We start from the raw sequence: 6,078 nt of genomic DNA on the forward strand, positions 1-6,078 counted from the left end.
CATATTAAAATCTTATTCTTCGTTCAGGGCCCATTTCAAAATTTCTCTTCATTGTAAAGCCATCCTGGGCTTTTTCAGTTCAAAATAGCCTTCTGCTCTTCATTCCAATACTTAGCCTTTCTTTTATGTTTTGATACCTGAAAAATTCACCCGTTGGTTTCCCTTCTAGATGTGGGGCATTGGGACCACAGATCATAAGTTATTCATTCTGCCTTTTCCTACCTTTCTAGGTACGCCTAGTCTGTACCACTAGACATCAAGTACCCCAAATTCCCAGTGGGAGTCTGAAAGTTTTCTATCACATGGAAGCCAATCTAATTCATTAGTGTTAGTATTTGCACGCTTTATTTCTTTGCACTGAAAACTGTACCCAAATGGGGCTATGATGTTCAAGCCAGAGGTACTAATTACAGATCTCTTCCCAGTTGGATCCCATAGTGGCTTTGGAGTCTGCAAAACTCCCAGTATCCTTCCCCTGGGTGTTGGATTCACCCTGCAAGTGATGAAGAGGAGGCCCCTTCTGCTCCCCACACTGGTGCTAACACTAGCATTTTAAGTGAGTTCATTCATTCACTTTGTTTATTTCATTTTCTAATTGATTGACTCAACAACGTGCCCATTCATTCTTTACTGCCCTGCCTGATTATTGTCTAAAAGCAGACCTAGACCTTGGATTCCTGAAGATAAAAATACCTATCAAATTAGCGCATCAGATGTGTGTTCTGGCGAGAGCAGCTTTCTGTTTCTAAGGAACTTAAGCTTTTTGTTTCACAAAAGAACGGGTCCCTATTTGCTTAATAACTCTGCAAGCTTGGAAAAGCTTCTGTGAAAGCAAAACTTGTAGGGTTTATACAAGGCAAAGCAGACCCCAAAGATGTCATTAAATTATTTTTCCCTTCCTAGAAAAACATGGGAGATTCTAAGGCTATTAACTCAGCTTCACAAATGGTTTGAGAGTAGCGTTTGATTCCCAAAGGCCCCGTGAGCTATTGGAATGTGCGTGGGCTTTATTAATGCTCAGGGCTCTGCCTGCTGCTGCTAGCTCCTGCCTCCTCTCTCACTGCTTTCCGTGGCCTAATGTTGTGACAACACAAACATCTGGCTGCCGCAGACACACTCAAGAGTTCCCCCACAGGCAGCGGTCCGCAACCACCTTCAGATAATCTTGTCACAGAATTCTGGTGTGTTTTCTGAGATGCTTCTAAGCTTCTTACAAGCGATTACCCTGACTCCACAGTGGCCCAAATTGCCTCTTAAAACAGCTGTAACAACCAAACCAAGAGCTGTGTCTGATCACTTTGACTACAGAGACAAAGATATCCATGAAAATGAATCCAGCAAGTGACAGAATTGAGAAGCCAAATGATACAGTTTCCAAATCAATAACTTGCAGAAGTGGAACAGAGAGGCATGGGTTAGCTCATGCCAACCCATGTAGTAATAACGTCTTTAAGTTATTTTCCAAGCTTGTCATCTTTGGTGCTTAGATGTAATCACATAAGTATAAAAGCAAACGCACATATTGCATAGAATTTTAACTTCTGGTTTTGATAATTGAACAGCTTTTGTTGCAAAAATGACAAAAGAAAATAGATATTCAATTTATCACCTACTAGGTTATATGGATCTCAACTTTTCTGGCTACAGAATACAGTTTAGTGTCTCACTTACAGCGTGAATATTACAAACAATCCCATGTGCAATCCCAGCATCACTCTGGGATGGTTTTGATGGCTGCCAACTGGTTTTCCAATATCATCCTTTTCTTCATATTTACCTTGTAATTTAACTGAATCTTTTATAGTATGCTGATATTATTGTTGATTTTATTTTTATATCTTAATCTGACTGAATTTTTGTATCAGATGCCTTTTTCTTCCCCATTGGCCTTGTTATGAGTTGAATTGTGCTCCTCAAAGTTGGAATGTGACCTTATTTGGAAGTAGAATCATTGCAAATATAACTAGTTAAATGAAGTCATACCAGAGTAGGGTGAACATTTAATTTGATATGACTAGTGTCCTTACTAAAATAAGACCATGGGAAGATGGAGTGATGTGGCTACAACAAGCCAAGGAAAACCAGAGACCATCAGCAAACTACCAGATCCAGAAGAGATGAAGGGAGATTTCCCCAGAGGGCTGGAGGGACCACGGCCCTACCAGAACCTGTACTTGAGATTCCTAATCTCCAGAACTTTGACAAAGCAGCGTATGTTGGTTTAAGTCACCAGGCTCCCAGGCATGGACCCATAAGTCACCTTGTTTGCGGTAACCTTGTTACAGGCTCCCAGGCATGGACCCATTGCTCTGTTCAGTCCTGTCTTCCACTGGCCTCCAGGTCCATGCTGTGCTCTGCCCAGGAAGCTGACTCCGACAGTCAAAGCAAACTGCTCTCTGACTTCCAGCTGGGTGTGACTGGTGGGGACCAGGCAGGAGATTGAAGGGAAGCATGTTTATCGAGGTTGGGTTATGTATTACGTGAGCTCCCTGCCTGTGGGGTTTCCTGGGCTCCCTGTGTCTTCTGACCCAGAACCTTGGGTAAAATACATCATTATTTAATGTTACTCAAGACTGATGAAAGAATGCAGAGGCTTAATTGTCTCAATACTCAGTCTCTTTTCAAAGTGGCTTCTCTGCACTGGTCTCTTCTTCCAGGTTTTTTCTGGGTTCTAGTTCCTGCCTGCCTCCTAGGCTCAAGAGTCTGTCGGCCCACTCATATTAGCCCTGTGCGATCGCATCAAGCATTGTGATTCTGTGCAGCCCGCTCTCACATCCTTGTCAATAGGCCCTTCTGTGAATATTACTTAATTTATACCAACTTGAGTTAGGACAGCTGCATTTCCTCTTGAGACCCTACCATCATACTGACCTTGTATCAGAGAGAGAGTTGAAACAAGTCTACCATTAAACATCTCCTCAGTTTCCTCTCATAAACTTCCCTTCTCCTCTATAATTATCTGCCCAGTTTGGAAAGTCCTGCTCAAGAAGATTCCAGGCGAATTTCCCCTCCGTCTGGGAAAGGATTTGAGCGACAAAGATCTGAACGCTTTGGGTAACACGGAAGGGCAAGGTGCTACCAAAGCTATGACCTGTAAGAGCAGGTGCCCAGCAGCAGCCAACGGCTGACCCTTGGTAAGAACAACTGGGCTTGGGCATTTGGACTTTCTTCGTCCGTTTTCTGCTCACCATTTCCATTGTGTCCTTGAAAAATGACAGTTTGCTAGTGGCGAAAATCAGTAGACGGATAGTCACCAGAAGAAGTAGGTTGGTGCCGGAGCTTGTTAAAAATCTAATTTTCAGGAAAATGCCCTTATCCGTCCTAACTCACAGCGCCCCGGAAAATGACACTTGCAAGGCTGTCTGCATTTGACTTGCCTCTTGGCTCTTCCCGTGAAATGATCATTGCCTTTGAAGGCAAATGTCAGAAACAATCAAAACAAACAAAACAAAAGCAGGCAGTTGATTAACTTCACGCCTGCTTGAGGTGGCACGTAGTTGGGGCAAACAAGTGAACCAAAGGAGCTTAAAAGGGAAAGTTGGGAAGTGAGATGTCTGTAGGAACTTTGATAAGCTCTCAAATTATTCTGAGAATCTGGAAGGTTATGTGCACACCCAGGGCTGTGCTCACCACGGAGAAGGGCACGTGCTAAGGAAAGTCCTGAGTAGGATCTAAGCTCCCTCCACTGGTCGATCCTGAGGTTGCACAGGCAGGAAGCAGAGGCTAAGGCAGAGGTGTAGACTCCAGGTTATGCCTTGAAGACATGCCCCAGCACCCACATCGTTCAGAAAAGAATAGTAGACTTACTGTTTATAAGACTTTAAGGGAATCTCTGTCTCACCATTAACTGACCACTAAGCTAACTGAGTAGAGACTTTAGGGCTACACATGACAAAGAATACCAATTTCCTTATTTCTTCAAAACATTGCATTTGTTTATTGGGCTGGGCCAGGTCTCAGCTGTGGCATGCGGGATCTTCAATCTTTGTTGCAGCATGCTGGATCTTCAGTTGCGGCACTGAGGATCTAGATCCCTGATCAAGGAATGAACTCGGGCCCCCTACATTGAGAGCTTGGAGTCTTAGCCACTGGACCACGGGGAAGTCCCAGGAATTCAGATTTAGACATTAGTTCATAAAATTCTCTAAGACAATGACAACTGTAACAAACAGCTAAAACAAAAAACTGGGGAGACGTGAAATTTGATTTCCAGAGTTTTCACATTATGTTATTTAAGCTACTCAGTTTTTAATAAAAAGTATGAGGGATACATATGGCTTCCCTGGTGGCTCAGACGGTAAAGCGTCTGCCTGCAATGCAGGAGGCCCAGGTTCGATCCCTGGGTTGGGAAGATCCCTGGAGAAGGAAATGGCAACCCACTCCAGTACTCTTGCCTGGAAAATTCCATGGACGGAGGAGCCTGGTAGGCTACAGTCCATGAGGTCGCAAAGACTCGGACACGACTGAGCGACTTCGCTTCACATGAGGCACACAAGGAGGCAAGAATGTATGAACCACGCAGGCTGAGCGACTTCGCTTCACGTGAGGCACACAAGGAGGCAAGAATGTATGAACCACGCAGGCGTGTCGCACTGGCACTCAGTCCTGTCCTGCTCTGCGCTACTCCACGGACAGTAGCCGCCAGGCTCCTCTGTCCATGGGATTCTCCAGGCAAGAATACTGGAGTGGGTTGCCATGCCCTCCTCCAGGGGATCTTCCTGACCCAGGGATCGAACCTGCATCTATTATGTCTTCTACAAGAAAAGCAACAATCAATAGAAAGTGTCCTTGAGGAAATGTGTAAGGTGGGCTTTTTCAGCTCTTTTAAATGTGCTCAAAATGCTACAGTGAAATAAGCCATGTCTAAAAATATTAAAGATAGTAGGAGATGATGTTTCAATAAACGGTGAATATAAATAATGAGATAGCAAATGTGTTTTTAAAAAAACAAAATAGAATTTCTGGAGTTAAAATGTATAATAACTAAAAGGAAACATTCACTACAGAGGTTCAAAAATTGATTGCTTCAGAGAGAAGAAAGAACCAACAAACTTAGTGTTAGCTCAAAGGAGATTATCCAGTCTGATGAACAGAAGGCAAAACAATGAAGCAGAATGAACCAAGCTAAGGGACCTACATAAAGGGAGCCCCAGAAGGAAAGGAGAGATACAGTCAAAAAGAATATTTGAGAAGTAACGGCATAATCTTCCCAAATTTAATGACAATATTACACTTTATATTCAAGAAGCTCAATAAACTCCAAATAGAATGAATTAAAGAAATCTACATTTGGCAATTTCATAATTCAGGTTTTGAAAGTCAAAAACAGAGAGAATCTTGAAAGTGGTGAGAAGTGACTCATTATGGACAAAGAAATGAGTATTTTACTCAACTTCTTAAAACGTAAAGCTTCTGATGTGATTTATAATTTTATATTTGCCAAAGTCTACGTATGCTGCTTTCAGTTAAGTGTGGAATTTCTTCCTCACATAGATTTTCAGCAAATGAGAGCCCCTGTTCCTACCTGTGCAGCACAGAGAAGGTGGGCCCCACATTTCTACTTGAATAATGCAGTTTAGAAAGGAAACAAATTGAGTGTCGGGGCCCTCTGTGAAATACAGTTCTATTTTGCATACACAGTGGTATGCAATGGCATTTTATATAAATGGTATTTCATCAATACCAATTACTTGTCAGATAGCCCGTTTCTTTATGGGCCTTATAAGATGATAGTGATAAAAATAACAATTGGCTGGAGTTTTCATGATGCTGCCAAAAGTATAAATCTTGATAACCTAATGAATGCATTTGAAGAAAAAGGAGCCAGAAGAAGCTTATGATCGATTTAAGGAATCCATTAATAAGTCTTTTTATATTATAAAAATTATGACAATTTATAGTCATGTATTGCTATTACTCTCTTCTATTTTATAAATGATAACATATCTTAAAGGAAAATTTTTACATTTTAACACCTCTAACTGCACTCTGCCCCCCTGCTTTTTACACAAGGAGCCTCAGGCTTTATTTCCCTTGAGCCTTTGCCCAACATATGCTTGGCCTTGTACAGGAAGCCCT

At 42.2% G+C, this 6,078-nt stretch overlaps 1 non-coding gene across 1 annotated transcript; it reads left to right on the forward strand.

Moving 5' to 3' along the window:
* Positions 1 to 4,279: 4,279 nt before the first annotated feature.
* Positions 4,280 to 4,351, forward strand: TRNAC-GCA (transfer RNA cysteine (anticodon GCA)). The gene has a single exon. It is a non-coding gene; the product is annotated as a tRNA-Cys (tRNA).
* Positions 4,352 to 6,078: the final 1,727 nt, after the last annotated feature.

Source organism: Bos indicus, chromosome 9, assembly GCF_029378745.1.
Source record: "Bos indicus isolate NIAB-ARS_2022 breed Sahiwal x Tharparkar chromosome 9, NIAB-ARS_B.indTharparkar_mat_pri_1.0, whole genome shotgun sequence".
NCBI classification, from domain to species: Eukaryota; Metazoa; Chordata; class Mammalia; order Artiodactyla; family Bovidae; genus Bos; species Bos indicus.